Raw genomic sequence first — 18,830 nt, forward strand, 5'->3', positions numbered from 1 at the left:
CCTACACCCTTGAACCAGGGCCAGTGGCTCCCAGCAGGGCTCTGGGCAGCATCTAAGCCACTCCGGCAGCCGTGGTCTCCATGAGGGCTCCTCACTTGGCTTACAGGGACAGGACACCCCCTCTCACCCCGTGGTGTCTCTGAGGGCTGATTGGGGTGGACATTGATGCCCTCAGCCTCTGGAGAGCCCCGGGCCTTCTTCATGTGGCCTGGAGGACGGCGGCCGGAGCTGGCAGAGTGGGTCACAGCCTCTGAGCACACCTGGTGGTGGCTTCTGTGGGGGCTTTGACAAGGGGACAGGACCTAGGCTATATTCTGTCACCCCAATGTCCCTTGGTTACAAATGTGTTTGGCAGATGACAGAAGAAACAAGAAGTCACTGCTCAAAGACCTTGGTGGCCTCACAGAACCTCCTAAAGCATTCTCTAGACAAGAGGTTGTGGTGGCTCTGGGTCGGTGAAGATCCAGGAAGGGCGTCGACACTAACCCTGAGCGGCTTGCAGGGTGCGCTCTGCCTGCGCCCTGCCATGTGGGCCCTGTCAACTCTTAGCTTTTATCAGGCATTTAATGGAAAGCTGAGGAGAAAGGACTCCCTCATTTTGAAACTCCACAATGGCTTGGCCCGAGGATGACACCAGGTCAGAGCTGAGCCAAGGCCTCAGAGAGAAGAGAGCAAGCGGCAGAGTCTGTAGTGGGCGCTGGGGCTGGAGGGAGCTGGAGAAAGCTGGAGGCATGGGGACACGTGGTAGGTCAGACCTCCAGGCTATCTGATAGGAAGGTCATGAGGGCAAGATGAGGTCAGGCTGAAGAGTTTCAGATACAAAACCCCAGTGCCATATCATTTCCTGAGCAATTCAAGGGTCATTCAGGAACTGTGTAATCTCCTCCTTGGGCTTCATCCCTGGGAAGAGCTAGCCTCAGTGCCCGTGTACTTGGCAACATGGATTCTGATTCCTTTCTAAAAGTCACTGATCAGCACTGCACAGTAGTGCTAGACACTAACTGCCTCCCTACTGCGGGGTGTGCAGCAATAAGCGCTTGTTCTCACACTCATGGGTCTGCAGGCTCATCAGCATTCTGACGATCCAGGCTGCGCTGGAGGCTCTGACCATCTGCAAGTTGGGTGAATGTGGCTTCTCATGAAGGATAAGGATCAAGTCTGTTCCACACATGTTCGTTCTGGGGACCAGGTTGAAGAGTTAACAACTCATGAGGAATGCTTTCCTTATAACGTCACAGACGGACAGGAGTCCTGGTGAAATGTGGAGGTGCACCGAAGTCCTTGGCTCAGATGCAGTTTAAGAATGTTCCACTGGCCGAAAGATGTCACATGACCAAACCCAAAACCAATGGGACAGGAAAACGTCTATCCCACCCACAGTGGGAGAGGGAAGGGAGTGAATGTTGGTTGAGTCAATCCAAACTCACACACTTAAGCCCTATCCACCACCTTTTGAAGGAGAGTTGGGATGACTAGGGGCTGAGGTCTGGGCTGCTCATCTCTGCATCTTCAGCTGGACTATGGCTCACTCTTGTTGCTTAGGAGTAGAGAGGGTGAATGGAAGACCCAAGAGCCAGATCTGGGCTAGATAAGGCGATAAGGGGATAGCACTGAGCCTTTGGCAAGTGGGCCGGCACCTCTTATAGGAGGACAAAAGCTGGCCTCATCTGGACCTGGTCCATGGGATGCTGCCCTCTGTTGGGACAAGAGCAGTGGACCTGGTCCATGGGATGCTGCTCTCCTCTGCAACAAGGACAGTGAGCCTGATCCACAGGATGCTGCCCTCTGTTGGGACAAGAGCAGTGGACCTGGTCCATGGGATGCTGCTCAGGTGTTTCTCTCCCTTTCTGGGGGTCAACATCTGTCCTACACCCTTGGACCAGTATGAGTGACTCCCAGCACGGCTCTGGGTAACATCTAAGTCTCCTGAACAAGCACAGTGGGCCTGGTCCATGGGATGCTGCCCTCTCTTGGAACAAAGGTGGTGGACCTTGTCCATGCAATGCTGTACTCTCCTGCAACAAGAATGGTGGACCTGGTTCATAGGATGCTGCCGTCTGCTGGAGCTAGGACAGTGGACCTGGTCCACGGGATGCTGCACTCTTCTGCAACAAGGACAGTGGACCTGGTCCACTGGATGCCGCAGTGTCCTGGAACAAGGACAGTGGACCTGGTCCATGGGATGCTGCACTCTCCTGGAACAAGGATAGTGGATCTGATCCATGGGATGCTGCATTCTCCTGGAACAAGGGTGGTGGATCTGATCCATGGGATGCTGCATTCTCCTGGAACAACGATGGTGGATCTGATCCATGGGATGCTGCATTCTCCTGGAACAAGGGTGGTGGAAGCAATTGGTCATTTCCAAGAGCATCAGGCTGTGCACCTGAATACCTAATGTGATGACAGGACAGCCTACAAAATCAAGGGCATCAGAAACCCTGGACTGAGGATTCTCAGCCACAGATGGAAAGGCAACCTGTGAATGTCTTGCTCCCCACTTGTGCGGCACACTTGATGCCTGGCCTTGGAGTATGGAGAGCGAGAGCCCCTCTGTGTTGGCAGATCTCTTCTGCAGGTTTAGGGCTCAGATTGGCCTCCCGTACTCTGCTGTGCCCCGTCTGACTTACCAAGGGTCTCCATCTCCTTCTCGTAGTCTCTGGCTTTGACAACCTTAGAAAACAGCTAACCAAGGAAGAGTCAATGGTGACCAGGGGCTCCCTTTTGAATCAACTGTGATAACATATTTGACCTGGTTTCACTAAAATATGAGAAGACCTTTTTTATTCCCAAATGGTGGGCCCTAGCAGGTTCTTCCCCCTGGCCTGGCCCTAACCCCCCATTGCCCCCAGGACACAGTGGATACTCACAGCAGGCACACGGGCTGGCCACGATCCTGTCCCTGCTGGTGTCTCTGATTTCCTCACTCCCACCCCCAGCTTACCCTCCTCCCTGGCATGCAGAACCATTCATGGTCCCTTGAAGCTCTGTGGCCTCTGAAACTTCTTGTCCTTGGCAGGGGCTGTGCTCTCTACGCGGAGCTGCTTCTCTCTCTCCCCTAGCGGGTGCCCTGCGCTCCCTCCTGTCGGAACTGTTAACGCTCAGCCCTCATCAGGTCCTCCCAGCCCCTGGGTTCCTGGAGGGCAGAGCCTGTGTCCGACTCACCTTTACCTCTCTAGCGCCCACCCCAGTGCCTGGCACAGAGCAGGTGGCATGAAATGAGTATTGGGGGGACATATGAATTACCAACAAAAAGAGGGGGGCAGTGAGAAAGGGAGGGTTTTGTCCCAGGCTGGGGAAAGTACTCATCAACCCTTGCGTGTGCCGGTGAATGTTGAACAACGAACTCTCAAAGAAAAAACAAAGTCCCCGATTTCTAGTGTTTGCTGATTCCCATGGTGTAAACACTCCTGGCATGGCTGACTTCAAGCCGATGATGCAGAAATGGGAAGAGGCGAGTGGGCTCTCATGAGCTGGCATGAGCTGGCTCAGGCACACACTGGCACTGGGTCTGTCCCCTGTGCCAGGCCCTGGGGGCTGTTTCTCCATCTGTTGACTGTCCTGCAAATGAGGCCCCAGGGAGCTGTGAGTTCCGGGCCCAGGCATGCTCCTTGTTCATTCATGAAGTGGGTAAGACCCTGAGCTGGAAACGGACCATTCTTCTGCTCTGGTCTGGGACGGGCCCAAGTGAGAACATCTTGTGCTGGAGCACAAACAGCCTGAGCTTTGGGTGGCTGGGAGAGGCCCTTGGCCCTTCCCCAGAAGGCTCTGGCTCACGTCATGGGCAGGCTCTGGCTCACGTCATGGGCAGGCTCTGGCTCACGTCTCACGTCACAGGCAGCCTTTGGCTCACGTCACCGGCAGGCTCTGGCTCACGTCACGGGCAGGCTCTGGCTCTCCCGGTGCCCCTGGCACCCCCACCAGTGTCTGGGGCATCATTTCTGTCTATCTCCCCTCCCCTGATCCCGAGGCCCAGACTCCTGCCTGGCCTACCTGCAACCCTGGCTGAGCTTAGCAGAGCTGGGGGCAGCTGGGACAGGGTGGAGACCGTGGAACACAGCAGGGGGAAGGGAGTTGGGAGGCCTGGGGGTGCATGGGGAGAACTGCTTTTGCTTCTCAGTCATGCCTTGAATCCCTGCACAGTCTCCTCTAAAATGCAGATGTACCCCCAGTTCCCTTGGAGTCTCCAGGCCCTAGGACACCATCCTGCTCTGGCCTCATGGAATCCTCAGGTGGGCTCTGGGCCCTGGGGGGCTGGACAGGGCCTGGGAAAGCTGTTCTCCCACACGGACGCCAGCCAGCAAGGTGAGCTCCTGTCAGTAGATGGCTCCCTGGCTGGGCAGGGGGCTGTTCTGATGCCCGGGGACCCACTGTGCAGCAGGAAAGGGCCACTCACTCTGGTCCAGACAATTGCCCAGGAATGCAGCTGGTGTCGGGCTCTGCACTAGCTCTGGAGACTCGGCCAACACCCGCTTCCTGGGGGACATGGTTGTGGGATCTGGGAGCCTGCATCAACCCTGCTTCACAGTTTATGACGCGGCTCACACACAGCCACCAGGTGCAGGATTGCAGGCGTCAGAGGGAGACTGGGGAGCATGAGAACGACGAGGGTGCTATCACCGGCCAAGGCCCAGAGTTAACTCTTCCCTGTGGAGCGACGATTAGCATTTAATTTGCTTTGCCACCCGCCCCACTTCTCTCTCTCTCTCTCTCTCTCTCTCTCTATCACACACACACACACATACACACACACACTCACTCACTCTACCATTTTATCACTGCTGCCTGAGATGGTAGCTATAGATACAGATAGAGCCCTTCACTCAGAAACACTTTTTGAGGCTGAAGTGAAAGAAACTCCCACTTAGGAAATGACAGGGGATGTGTCTTCTAGGTGGAGACTGACCAGGCATTTGAGGCAGAACCCCCATGTCTGCAAGGGCCGCCCTGTGGGACCCTTGTCTCCCAGCTGGAAACCACCGACATCCTGCTTTGGGGAGAGCCATCTGCAGGCTGGTGACGGGCACGAGCTGGCTTCAGGCTGGGGTGGAGGCACACCCTTTGAACACGCTGGGCGGGGGCTCAGCAAAGCGACCACACCGTCTTGGTGTTTTTTCCAAACCCGCATTCAGAACTCACTGCCCTCCTTCTTATTTTTGGAGGGGTCTGCATCCTAGCGCTGGTCCAGGAGATGAGTGACCCAGAACCGAGCCTGTCTGGTGGGAGGCCTGAGCGGGCCTGGCCACAGTGACATGGGTTCGGCAGTGACAGTGATGGTCTCATTCAGGGGACCACAGAGTCGGCAGCTCCCCCTGGAGGGAGAGGAGGGGCTTTCTGCTGGCCCCCTGGAGAGAGGGTCATGGGGAGGAAAAGGCTCACGATGCCCTGGTAGGGCATTGCCCAGCGGGCCGGCCTGAGGTGGGCCCTGGCCGGGTGTTTGGAGGCACGCTGGGGTGGGAGGCGGGAGAGACAGGAAGGGCCTGAGGAGGAGGCTACCTGGACAGGTCTGGAAGGCGTGTCTGGGTCCCCAGCTGATGAGGTCGACAGAGCTCCACACTCTGACCCTTGGAGCCCCATGGCTTGACAAGGCCCTCATCAGTGTCCAGGCAGGCTGAGGAGCCCCGAGGAGGCCAAGGGCAGAGGTGTGGCCAGGAGGTCACAGGTACCAAGACAGGTGGCCAAGGAAGGGACAAGGAAGCTGGGCGCAGCCCCTGCAGGGAATGCCCAGAAGGCCTGGACAGGGCAGCTCTGGAGACCGTTTCTGGACCTCAGACCAGCAGGGCCCATCCACAGGATTCCAGACCAAACAAGAAGTGTGTGTAGCCTGGACCCAGGGCCACAGCCTGGCAAGCAGAGGACACTGAAGAGCAGGCCACGGGTTGCACTCCTTGGACTCTTGTTTATGTTCCTTTCACTTCTCAAATTAAAATTGGCCGCAGACTGTGCAGAGGGTCATGTAGAATCATGCAGAGGCCATGTGCACACATGATCGTGTGTTTGCAAATGATCCTGCATGGGGGGCTTTGAGGCCCAGTTTGCCCCTTAGACAGTGCCAGTGCCTGGAATTTATATTTGTTTTTCTATCTCTGTTATTTATGTTCATGTGCTCCCCCCAGCAAAGCTAAGCCAGGAACCGGCCTTTTGAATCACACGGGCACCATCCTGACTTGACTTGGAATGTTCTAGAACAGGCCTGCCGACCTGGAGACCGAGTCTCGGCAAGGGAGCTGCAATCAATGCTGCAGAGCACCTGTTTTTCTTCCAGGTCTCTGAGGTGAGCAGGGCTCGTGTTCCGACAGTCCTTGACGGTGGGTGTTGTGGGCAAATCCCCTGAAAAGGTTTTTCTTTCAGAAAAAGACTTTATTCCACTGAGCAATCTGCAAACCAGGGAGACGCAGCCTTTGGCATGAAACAAAAACGTGTTCGGAGAGAAGAAAGAGAGGGGATGTCATTTATAAAGTTCCCACCGAGGTTCCCACTCTGGTCCGCTATGCAAATGTGGGATGCAAACTTGCGGAGCTCTGATTGGTTGGCACAGGCGACAGCCCATGATTGGGTCCAGATGGATTTCCCAGGAGTGGTGGACTCGAGTGGTGTGGACAGGAACAGGCAGCTATGGAAGCAACAGAGTGCTGTGAGCGTGGGGGTTTCTGGGAGCGTAGAGTACGTGTGTGGCCTTTAGTCGGCAGATGGCCTCTTAGCTCTGTTTTGAGTTTAGGCCCAGTTAGCCACGCAGGGTCCATCTTCAAGGACTGGCTCTTCCAGGATTTCCTGTTTAAGAAGCTCTAACTTTCTTCCTTCGTTCTCATCCCACTGCAGGCTTTCCTCCAGGAAGAGAGCACCCACAGAGAAGGTGTGGCCCCCTCTCCCACTCCCAGCCCTCCATGTCCATCGCCCTGCAGACCCCACTGGTCCGAGCCCTGACCTGGCAGCGCTCCTGCTCTCCCTGGGCAGTCATTGGCTTCTTCTGCACCATGAAAGTCCTTGGGTCCATCTACTCAGAACTGGGGGCTCAGAACCACCCCAGAGAGACCCTTCCTGGAAGCTGGGCTAGGACCCCAGCCAGGAGCAGCCCTTCCTGAGAGGCCCCGAGGCCTGGTCCGTGCCTGCTGTCTGAGCACACTGTGGGCCCAGGTTGGGCACAGAGAAGGGGTAGCCTGCCAGGTCCCCATGTGGAGCAGGAGGGGCCCCTAAGAGAGAAGATGCTGCGGGGTGGGTACCTCCCAAGGGGTGACTGGCAGTGGGAGCTGGGGAGGAATGAGCCCCCGGCCTCATGGCTTTTGTGCTCAAGGACAGACACCCTTTCCTAGAGATGGGGGAGCACCGAGGAGCTCAGGGGAGCCTGTGTGGCAGGTGGGCTTCGACCCAGGCCTCCCTCGTGGTTCCCTGAGGACAGAGGGAGCCCTGGAGTCCCGTCTGCCAGCCCTGCCCAGGGCTCACAGTCGATCTGTTGAAAGGGGACTGAGCTCCTGACTCCATGAGTGGGCCGTGAGCTCACGAGCAGTGAGGCTGTGGAAAGCTTGGCCCGAGGGGCAGATGCCAAGCCTGTGTCCTTGTTTGCTGTGTCCTGGGAGTCACTCACCACCTCCTTGCTGGCTTAGCTTACACTCCTGTGCACCCGGAGGAGGGCACACGCGCGTCGGGTAGCAAGGGTGCCGACCGCTGCAGGGACACACACTCTGTGATGGCGAAGCTGCCCCGAGGACGGCAGATGTAGCCTCATCCCACAGAGCGGGAGACAGGGAAGCTTGGCTGCAGGGGTGGGGTCCTGCTTGAAGTCCCCACCTCACCTGACATGCTCTGCAGAGATGGTGCTGGCACTGCCAGGTGCAGGGCAAGTGGGATCCATGCAGGAAGAGTCATGGCCTCCATCTCCATCCTGCAGACTGTCCCCAGCAGTGCACAGGTGAGACCCTGCAGGACAGGGAGCTGTCCTTTTGGGACAAGGCCCCTCCTTTGGGAAGGGGGATCACCCACAGCGGCTCTTTTGGGCTGGCCTGTGGCAAGGGAGAGAGGTGGGTGGGAGGCAAGAGAGAGGCAGGTGGCCCCTCCTCCGCCCAGAGCCCCCCGGTCCTCTGCACCGACACAGGGATGGTGCTAAAGGCAGGGCCTGGGCAGAGATGGGTGGCCCCAGAGCAAGACCCAATCACTGTCGGGAGGGTGTGGTCTTCAGGGCAGCCCACCCAGCCCTCCTGGCCCTCCCTGCCCCGGCAGTGGGAATGGGCCCAGCGGGCTGGCAGCCACTTCTCATGAATATGCATTATGAGGCCTGCTCCTTTGTGGGCCCCTATGCTCACCCCCCACCCCCCACCCTCAGCACTTATCTCTGGCGGTGAATAGGGTGCTATTGTGGGCAGGGCTGCAGAATTTTAATGACTTGCAAAATATAGTTAATTATGTAAAAAGACATCTTCTGCACTTTTTCATGTAAATGAGACAAATTAATTGGTGTTCAGTAGTTTTGAGAGCGCCCGGTCCCAGGAGGGGAGGAGGGGAGATCTTGATGATTCTGAAGTAGGTGCTTGCCAGAAAGAAAGGTAAGAAAGGAGAAACAGAGAGGGGTAATTTCTGATCCATTTAGTTAATCCCATCACTAACCCTGCCTGGGTTTGTAACTCAAACCGTGAGAAAGCTCAGGCCTTGCGTTCTCGGAGCTGCTGAGAGTCACTGAGAAGCTCAGGACCCCCGGTAGGGGGGCTGCCGGGAAAGGTGCTGGGGGTGGATCAGAACACCCAGGGGGCACTCTCTCCCTTCACCCCGCTGGACCCTAGCCAAGTTCCCAACAGTGGCCCTGAGGGTTGGCAGTGCTGCTGGCCACTGTGGGGGCTGGGATGGGCGGCGTCTGCAGTGGTTCCAGGTGAGTCAGAACATTTGTGTCAAACAACCTGCCACTTCAAAGGACTTAAATAGACAATCTCCAGAGAAGACACTCACACGGCCCATGAGCACAGGGAAAGCACTCAACATCGCTAGTCAGCAGGGAAATGGGAACCAAAACCATAATGAGATTCTGCTTCATCCACTGGGATGGCTGGAGTCAAAACCGCAGAAAGCAAGCGTCTCAAGGGTGTGGAGGAGCTGGAACCCGGGTGGGCTGCTGGTGGGAGCGCCAAACGGTGCAGCCGCTGTCAAGTTTGGTATTGCCTCCAAAGGTCAAACAGAGCGACCAGATCAATCGAACAACTTGTCCCCGGGCGTCCTGCGGGTCAGATTCCTCAAGCGTGTTCAACACCGTGGGTCAGATTCAAACGTCCTATTTTTAGTGGTGTTATTTTTTAGAAGATTTTCGTTTCACTTCTCCCAGGGGATAAACATGTATGTCAAGATAGCCCTGCAGCCTGGGATGGTCAGTGCCTCAGATCCGCCAGCTGCTGACTTCTCGGGGCCGTGTAATCTGCTGTCTGTGGCTCCTGGATGTTCCTCACGTCACCAGCCCCTATGGCGGATGGTACGACGCCAACGCAGACACGGCTATTCCTGGAAGTGCGTTCGCTACAACTGTCAATCATCATGGATCTCGCTTCCAAAGGAGTCCTTTTTGGAAAAATCTGCTGTTTCATGTTATCTCTCGGTGTGCGTGCTCAAAACATCCAGTCCGTTGGAACAGATGTGAAACACAGTTCAAAGGCCTGAGAGGAGTTCGCGGTGGAGAGTTAGACTCGTACGTGGCTGAATTTACCCGGTGTGATCGCTTTGGAAAGAACGCTTTCTATTCCTAGTTGTTCTGCAAATGTCAGAGCAATTTTCTGTTAACTAATATGATGTTTTGGCTTTTGGCTTTAGTATGTTTTAATACAAACATCCAGGGACAAACGCTTCCATTGAATATGTCTGAGAGGCACATTGTTCAATTGATCTGAATTACCACATGACCCAGGGATTCTACTTTTGGGTCTACGCCCCAAAGGATTGAAAACAGCGTTGGCAAGAGATATTTGCACCCCCTTGTTCATAGCACTGTTGGAAATGATCAAAACGGTGGAGACAACCCACATGCCACTGGGTACACGGAGAAAGAAAACCTGGTGCATCCATGCAATAGAATATTAGCCACAAAAGAGGAAATTCGGACACAGGTCACCACGTGGGTGACCTCGAAGACACGATGCCAGGTGAAATGGGCCAGTCATAAAAAGACACACCCTGTAAGATTCCACTTATATGAGGTGCCCGGAGACGTCAGATTCATAGAGACAGAAAGTAGGATTGTTGGCAGGGGCTGGGGGGATGGGGACTGGGGCGTTCGTGTTTCACAGGGACAGAGCATTTGTTAGGAAATATGGAAGGGGTTTTAGGCACCGATAGTGGTGATGGCTGCACAACTCTAAGTACATCTAATGCCACTAAACTGTCCACTTGCAAACGGGATCATTCATTTTGAAAAATCTGCCCCTTATCCAGCATTTGCTGAGACCCTTGTCCAGGCCTGTGCCTGGCTGTCCAGCTGGGGAGGCAGGAGGAGGGAATGAGGACCGCTTTGGCCTCCTCGTGTGACTTCCCTGTGGGCAGCCCTGACTGGTCTCTGGCCTCTGCAGCGAAGGCACAAGCAGCTTCGGTGCACGGCGGCGCCTTCTATCCTCAGCATGGCCTCCTGGCTTTGTTACTAGAAGCCATCAAAGGTCACTGTACCCTCCATTCCCAGCCCGGAATCAAACCAAGCCTGCCCCACTTGGCTCATCTTTCGGAAGCCCCCTCGGCTCGCTGGGCCTGGGTCTGGGTGTTGCTTCCCTCCGGAGGCCTCTGCTCTCTCTAGGAAACACCACGGGAGAGCAGCCAACAATGGGCTTCTATCTCCGGGTGAGAAACCAGATCTGGCTCAGCCCAGCATCCACCAGCACCTCATTCTTATCGCACCAGGCTGCCCCGCTAGTTCCACTTAGGATGAAACCCGACCTGCCTATGGCTGTCGGAGCCTTGCTGGCTTTGAAAATGAGAAACAGCAAATGGCACCAACTCCTTGAAAGCCCTGACAGGAAGCTTAACTCCCTGGATCTTTCCCAAAAGCTTTCAGAGCCCTTGGGGACAGCTGGTAGGACCCTGGAGACCTGCACGTGGGTATGTGGGGAGCCTGCTACCTCTGCCCCGTCAGCTGCACCTGCTGCAATCTCCAGTTTCCAGCCAAAGCCTCGGAGAGAGTGTGTCCCAGAGCAGCAGGCCTTACTGCCACCCAGGCAGGTTACTGGAGCCCCGGACCAGAGCCACAGCTGGCGCCGTGATACCCAACATGGGGGAGTGCGGATCACAGGACCACGCCCCTAGCCCCTGGCTGGCAGTCCAGGGAAGAGTCTTCCTAGGAGGGCAGCCTGAACCTGAGCCCTGGAGAACGGGTCGTCCCAGCAGGGTTGGGGTCTGCTTCCCCAGAACTCCTCACCACGCTTAGATCTTAGCATGGAGCACAGACACCAAAGCCAGACCTGCTCAGCACAGCCTGGCCCCAGGGCATTAGGTCCAAAGCTCAGGCCACTGGAGGACAGAGCTGACCACAGCCTCCCTGGACATGGCCCCACAGCTCAGGCCCGCCCATGACTCTGCCTGGTCCATGTCAGACCTTTTCAGGCTGGGGAGTGGCCCTTGCTTCACTGGGCAGTGAGGATGCAGAGACGCAGCTGGAGCAGTTCCTCCTGCTGACCACAGCTGGCCCTGGACACTGCAGGCCTCCAGCTCAGTTTGCTGGGAGGGCAGAAAGACAGGCTTCCAGGAAGGGGCTCATCCTACGTTGCCCTGCTGGCACCCACCACTGTCCTGAAGAGCTGGCCAGCCTGAGCTCTGCAGGCCAAAGGAGTGGCTGGGCAGGAGCTGCCCACCCAGACCAAGTGACCACCCAGTCGTCCCAGCCACAGCGGCTGCTTGGCTCACACCGAGGTCTGCAAGGCCAGTCTGTAGCTGGAGTTGCACTAACCTCCTTCTGCTACTGCTCCCTGGCATGAAATCATCTGATCTAGGAGTCACAACAGGCCCTGATAAGGGCATTCACAGATGTGGAAAATGCTGGAACAAAGTGTGGTTTCTGAAGCCCATGGTGTCGTGGAAACTCCACGAAACACTAGCACGCTTAGCTGGGATATCTTGAAACTGCAGCAGCCTCACTACTGCCTGATTCCCCCTGGGGGCTCGTCCAGCCTCTCCCTGCTCTTCCATTAATCACAGCCATAGTCTAAGAGGGTTACATTCTGACCAACACAAACTAGCACTCTCTCCTCAAAGTTCGATTACTCGGGCTAAAACCAATTCCCACCATAAAACCGATTACCTTCTGTTAATTAAATGACAACTCAAGGTAGTTAAGTTAAAAAGCAAGGATACTGAAAGACGTGCTGGAGACCAGCTCCCAGGCCTGCAGCCCAGCACCTTCACCTCCCAGCACTCAGCACGGAGGTCAGGAGGAGTGCTGGGGCCTTGCCATCCCGCCTGACTTAGGTCCCTTTTCGTCTTCCTTGGAGCACCTTGTCCTAGAGGCTGAGGTGAAGGCTGCCCCTGCCAGCAGTGGGGTCCCCGCCTGTCTCCTGCTCTGGCCTGGGTCTGTTCTTCTCAGGGTCCCATCATGAGACATAGGGCCTGGCCCTGGGAGGCACCCAGGAAATGAGACAGGTAGGAGGGGAGGGAGGGGGAGAGAGAATGGGGAAGAGGGAGAGGGAAGAGGAAAAGGGAGAAAGAGAAGAAAGGGAAAGGAGAGGCCTGGGACCTGGTGCTGGAACCCAGAGCAGGGCTGAGACCCTCTGTTCAGATTGGGAGTCAATGCCCAGCTGTTGGGGCGAAGGCTGAGGGCTGGCGGAGGCACGAGTGCTCACTGCAGAAACCAAAGCGATGCTGAAGTACAGGGCAGAACTCACAGGGCCCCTCTGCTCTGCTCTCTTTTCAGAGTAATCACCCTTAACAATAAGGTTTTCTTTTTTTTTTGACACATTTGCATATGTTTAAGGTTGTGTGCATATAAATATAACCTTAGTTTAACACATACATATGCTGGCTTTTCAAGGTAATAATGTGTTTTAGAGACGTATGTCAGAATAGAAGTAACTCATTCATTTCAGCTCCCACATACGGATCGTGACGTATTTCCATGTGTGTGCTATCAGTAGCGCTGCACCGTTTATAATGATTGACTTTGGTTACCTCCCATACACCCTCTGATGTAAGCTCTGTCCACGGCCAGCCCCATGAGGCTGAAGGTTTTGTCTGTTTGGCTCACAGCTGTGTCCCCAAGGTAATGCCCGACTGGTCACAGCCACAGCAAACTGTGGAACGTGTACGTTCACAGATATTCCTCAAACAGAATGTCTGGGTCCATAGCCATGTCGGCAGGACATGGATCATTCGGACAGAAATTGTGCCATTGCCTCTCGGGGCTGTGCACCCTCATGCTTCGGAGAGCACCAGGCATCCCACCCCAACAACCTCGGCCTCCGTACTCCTGCCCCAACACCCTCGGCCTCCGTACTGCTGCCCCAACACTCTCGGCCTCCGTACTCCTGCCCCTGCCACCCACCGTCGCCTCCCCTGCATCCCCTGCTCCCCGGCCAGCCCAGCATCTCTGGATAATCACTGGACGCTGGACGCCTGCCTCATTTTCCTCGGAGCCGTTGGTCTTTGCTTAGAGACACGAGGGGCTTATGCATTCCAGATGCGAATCTTTTCTGTTTAATGTCACAAATATTTCCTTGCCCACTGCCTCACTTGTCTTTTCACCTGAAATATTCACTTGAAGAGATTGTTCGGCCTCTGAAAGTTGTTAAGATTCAAGAGGTATAGAAGTCTGTCAGTATTTCAGAGCTGGCGGCCGCAGACGTCTCCTCCCAAGGACATGGAGCGTCTTCTGGGCAGACGTGGCCGTGTTCCCTGGGCTTTGTGCCCGTGGAAGGTTCTGGGCTTGGCAGCAGCTTGGCGACCCCCTGAAGCTCACTTCTTTCATTCCCTCCTTCTGTCTTCACTCACAGAGTCACCGTAGAGGTCCACATTCCACCGTGTGGCCATGCTGTGCTCTGCCAAATCCTCACCGTGGTCTTCAAGTCAGGAAAGAAGCTTACCCTCGGCCTCTCACAGTGTGGTTGTGGGGAGTTCCGGGCCCTACCCCCAGGGTCAGGCTCTGAGCAGCCGACCGTGGGAAGCCCAGCCAGGAGCTACAGTGAAGCCCTCCTGTCTGTGGGGAAAGGCCTGAGTCTGACCTTGGAGGGGCCAGTGATGGACCCTCGACACCTCCAGGGTGTGGTGGCTGAGAGGGGCTCGTACCGCAGCTCAATTCCTGCTGGAAGCAAAGGCTTAGCTGGAGGGCACGGGGCCTGGGAGAGCCAGGGGGATCCTGCTCACACGCCCCAGAGGGGACTGGGAGCCCTTCCTTCCCCTGCCTGCGCTTGTGGTGGGGAGGTGGGTAGGCCACTGGCCCTTGGCCTGGCTCACTCAGGCTGCAAACGGCTCCAGCCGGAGGGGCGACATGACTGGGGCCTGTGGACAGCCGCTCCATGGGGCTTGCTGGACCTGGGACTGGGGGCTCGAGAAGAGGAATTGGTTCACCCTGAGACATCAGCCTGGGCTGAGGGGGCCCCACAGGCAGGACCCGGCCAGGTCTTCCGCCTGTGGGCTCCAGTTGGCCAGAGCCAGGCCAGGTGTGTGAGGCCCATGGAGAGCAGGGGCCAGCTCACCAGGCCCTCCGTTCCCCGGCGTGGGGCGCAGCTGTTCCAGCTATTCCACGCTGTCCAGCATCCGAGGGCCTGTAGATGCTGTGGACCCGGTCCAAATGCCTGAGCCGTGGCAGCAGAGACTCCGGCTGTGATAGATGACAGGGGGCTGGAGGGGGCTCGGGCAGGCTGTGGCCATTCCCTGGTCACTGTGCAGCCGCCCCCTCCTCACATGGCCCACCAGCAGCCTCTCCACCTGCCTCTCAGTTCAGAGAGGACAATGGCCCCCACCCTTTCAGAACCTGAGTTCCTGGGGCCCCTCCTGACCCCCCACACGCGACTGCAGCACCTTAGTAAAGGCCGTCCTCCCATCACTCGGGGCAGGGCTATGTGTTTCCTCCTGGAGCCCCAGGAGGGAAGGACCTCAGCCCCGCCCCCCACCCATCAGCCCGCCTGCCTGCGTGGAGATCGGTCCTCTGGCCTCCTGTCTCCAGGGCGCTTGCCACCAAAGCACTCGCTGATGAACTCGGATGAAAAGTAAAAGCCTTGGCAGCCAAGCCTAGGGGATTCATCGCTTAATTAAGAAAGTGCTATTCTCTGGCAAAAAGCAAGTGAGCGAAGTTACTCAAGTTTAACTATCGCAAGCCATTGTCTTGTGTGTCCACAGAAGCAAGGCTGAAAGGCCGCTGGTGATGATATTTTCCATTTCTGATCTTTTTTTTTTTTTTTTTTAACAAGCAAGATAAACCGCTCAGACTGCATCCTCTCCCTCTTACTCTCCCAGAGGAACAGAAGAATGGTTGTCAGTGGCGAATGGCACTTGTGGGGAAGCAACACAGAGGCCGGCCCCCGCTAGGAGGGAACGCTGGGCCTCCTCCGGGCGGCTTCCAGTGCCCCGCACGGTCGGAGAAACTTCTCTAGGAATGAGCTATTGAAGTGATCCCAGAATGCATAGTCTTTCCATTTCTATTCTTTTTTCGAGATAGACTCTCACTCTGTCACCCAGGCTGGAGTGCAATGACGTGATCTCGGCTCACTGCAACCTCCGCCTCCTGGGTTCAAGTGATTCTCCTGCCTCAGCATCCCGAGTAGCTGGGATTACAGGCACACACCACCACACCCGACTAGTTTTCTGCTTTTAGTAGAGATGGGGTTTCACCATGTTGTCCAGGCTGGTCTTGAACTCCTGACCTCAGGTGATCCACCCACCTCAGCCTCCCAAAGTGCTGGGATTACAGGTGTGAGCCATGGCGCCTGGCCAGTTTCTAGTCTTAAAGTAACAGCTGACCTTTTTTTGTTGTCTTGAAATAAAAATCAACTATACTTTAATGAAAACATTTGGTCAACTAGAAAAAGATCCATTGGATTCTTAGATTCAGTTGCTCATTGGTCCTTAAAACCAAGAAGCCCTGTCTGGCTGGGCCACGGAGCTGCTGGCTGTACTGGGTGGCGCCTTGTCCACGGCTGCACATGGGCCTGGAGGGAACTTTGCTGTCCCTGCCGCAAACACATTTAAAAACCTTCCTTATGGTGCCGGGGTTCCCATCTGTCCGTGCCTCTGTTTCTGCCATCTCAGGGTGGACATCCTGGGGGCTCGCCCACCCCTCTGGACACCAGCCGGCCTCCCAGTGGCCTCTCTGTGGCTCAGGCTCATCCCAGACTTCAGAACACACGAGGCTGGAAAAGCATTTCCCCCGCCCCACTACCTTGCTCAGGTGGCTTTTGCAGCCCTGGTCACCTTGGCCTGTCGGGGGAAGCAGGGCAGGCTTCCTATAGGCCATGCTGTTGGCACGGGAGGATCAAGTCCCACTCCCAGGGCCAGGCTCTGAGTGGCTGACCACAGGGAGCCTGCAGAGGAGCTAATCTGAAGTGTTCACTGGGAGGCTGGGTGGGGGCTGAGGGAGGTGCTGGGGCTCGACCAGGCCTGGGGCTGGAGTTGGAGGTGGTGGGTCAGGTGCCACATTGTTCAAAGGGATGTCGGGCAGCGGCTGGTGCAGACTCAGGGTATGTTTTCCTCCAAGTTGGCAGCCCCTGGGTCTCTCAGGCATCGACACTGCACTGTTCCAAGTGCAGATTCTTCCCATGCAGTGGCTCTGGCCTGGGCTGGATGTGCAATCTGCCTGGGAGTGCTTGAAACCCGGACTGCCTGAGCCAGGCCCGCTGGGGCTGGGGCTCAGGGGTCAGCAGATTGTTCTAAGCTTCCAGACCACCCCAGTGTGCAGCCGGGGCTGAGCACCGCTGTCCTGAGGCTGCTGAGCCGGCAGTGGTGCTGGGTGCCCCTCGGCGGCAGACCAGGCTGGCTGCCATGGGGATGCCCACTGAGCGCCTCCGATGGAAGGTAGAGGGTACTACCCTGAGTCACCCCTTCCACGGGCTCCCCAACGCTCACATTTCACACTTCCCGGCACCCCACATCCATCTTCCAAGGCTTTGGTCAGCCCCAGGAAGACTTGCTCGTCTGACCACACGCAGCGTTTCACGGTTCTCCTCTGCATTCATCCCTCCCGCGTGCCGGGGCGTTCCGCTGTGGGCAGCTGCCTGTGTGAGGGACGGGGCTGCTCAGGGATAGGTTCCTCACACTGGCCCCAAGAGGGAGGGAATCCAACAGCTGCTGCTGACCGCCCTCAGGGCACACGGTCACAGCTGACCATCCCTGGCACACGTGGTCACTGCTGTGTTGCGTGTCCCTGTCAACACCTGGGGTTCTTGGCTGTCACGCGGCCTCTGTCACGGGACCCCATGTGGCCTCTGTTGCGTGTCTCTGACAGGTGGGACATCTCCCAGAACCGGAGGGTCAGGGATCCACTGGGCTGCCCAGAAAGTTCCCCATTTCCAGTCTGGAGTCTATTTGCTCAGATTAGATTCTTTACTTCTAAAGAATAGAAACAATAAAAAATAATAAAGAATAGAAATAGGGCTTCCAAACATCATGCTGCAGCCAGAGTCCCCTCCTGTTTCACTGAGGTTCTCGGCAGCGGCACTGCCAGCCTGCACTTCCTCTCCCATCAATAGACCAGCAGATGCTTGCAGAGGAGGCTTGCCCTGCTGCTGGGAGGCATAGAGATGGGCAGAAGCAGGGGCTGTTGCCAGGGCACACTCCGGCTCCCTCATCAGCGTGGTGCAGAACGCGGTGCCCACGTACAAGCTGGAACCCCTGACGCTTCAGTCTGATGAGAACAGGCCAAAAGCCATTGCTTTGTTCCCTATGTTGCTAGTATTCCCAATCTCTCAGGCTCGTAATTCAAGCTATTTCCTTCCTCCCTTCACCCCTAGACACAGGCACAAACACACCCAGAGGCACAAGGAGGTGATGTTCTGGGACTTGTCCCTCTCTGCTGAGCCATGCACAGCTCTGCCTGTGTATTTTAATTAAATGCCGGGGACCAAGTATGAGTTCAGGTCAGAAACAAATGTATTCTGCAAGCACAACTGTAGGGTTTGTTGCTTCTGTTGTTTCAAACTCAAAAAGATTCGCTTATTCTTTTTTCCAAGGGGAGGGGACTTCAATGGAGTTTTTTCCTGGTTTTAGCAAAAATCAGTTGTTTTTAAATTGCCGGTGAGCCTTTTACGTTATTTTTATGAAATACATCACACATTTAAGAAGTGACGTAAAGCACAGCGTCCAGTCCAGCGAATGTTCGCAAAGTGCATACACACATGTAACAGCACACAGGTAAAAGCAGAGCATTTCCAGTTTTCCAGAAACTTCCCTATATTCTTCTTAAAAGTAACCTCTAATCCGATGTCCATCACCAAAGGTTAGTATTGCCTATTTCAAAGCTTCTTATAAAGGGAATGACGTGAATCGTTTTGTGCTGTATTGGGCTTTTATTGTATCCTTCTCACTGTGCCGCAGTTTGTGAAGTGTTTTGTGCTGTGTTGGGCCTTTATTGTATCCTTTTCACTGTGTGTAGCTGCAGTTTGTGATTGTTCGTGGCTGTATAGTATTCCGACGTGTGAATAGACCCATCTGATGGACACAGGCAACTCGATGGGTCCACAGGTGCTGGGGCAGTTAGTAGTTGGGGGCTATTACATTCATGCTGTTATGCACATTATCAGCACACCTTTTGGTGCATACATGCATGCATTTCTATTAGAAATATTTATTTATTTATACACATGCAATTTGTGCATCATAGAATATGAAAATATTCAGTTTTAAGAAAACCCTGCCAAACAAAGTGTTTTCCAAAGCAGCTCTAACGATTTACATTC

The 18,830-nt window shown here is 55.6% G+C and overlaps 1 protein-coding gene and 1 non-coding gene across 29 annotated transcripts in view; one reads left to right on the top strand and one right to left on the bottom strand.

Annotated features, from left to right (window-relative positions):
- Window positions 1–18,830, top strand: part of COPS9 (COP9 signalosome subunit 9) — a 394,021-nt gene that overhangs the window by 233,716 nt on the left and 141,475 nt on the right. The window contains exon 1 of one of the 28 annotated variants that reach the window (XM_050751494.1): window positions 4,096–4,099. The exons of 23 other annotated variants lie outside the window; for them this stretch is intronic. The gene's annotated coding sequence lies outside the window, so the exon portion shown is untranslated. Of the gene's footprint in view, window positions 1–4,095; window positions 4,100–6,016; window positions 6,021–11,061; window positions 11,066–14,481; window positions 14,486–14,777; window positions 14,782–18,830 lie in introns of those variants that run through there. 4 more of the 28 variants (XM_050751493.1, XM_050751486.1, XM_050751504.1 and 1 more) reach the window with 4 other exon arrangements.
- On the bottom strand, window positions 15,359–15,571 carry LOC126933329 (small nucleolar RNA U3). Its single transcript, XR_007718557.1, has one exon. It is a non-coding gene; the product is annotated as a small nucleolar RNA U3 (small nucleolar RNA).

The sequence above is a fragment of the Macaca thibetana genome, chromosome 12, assembly GCF_024542745.1.
Source record: "Macaca thibetana thibetana isolate TM-01 chromosome 12, ASM2454274v1, whole genome shotgun sequence".
Taxonomy (NCBI): Eukaryota; Metazoa; Chordata; class Mammalia; order Primates; family Cercopithecidae; genus Macaca; species Macaca thibetana.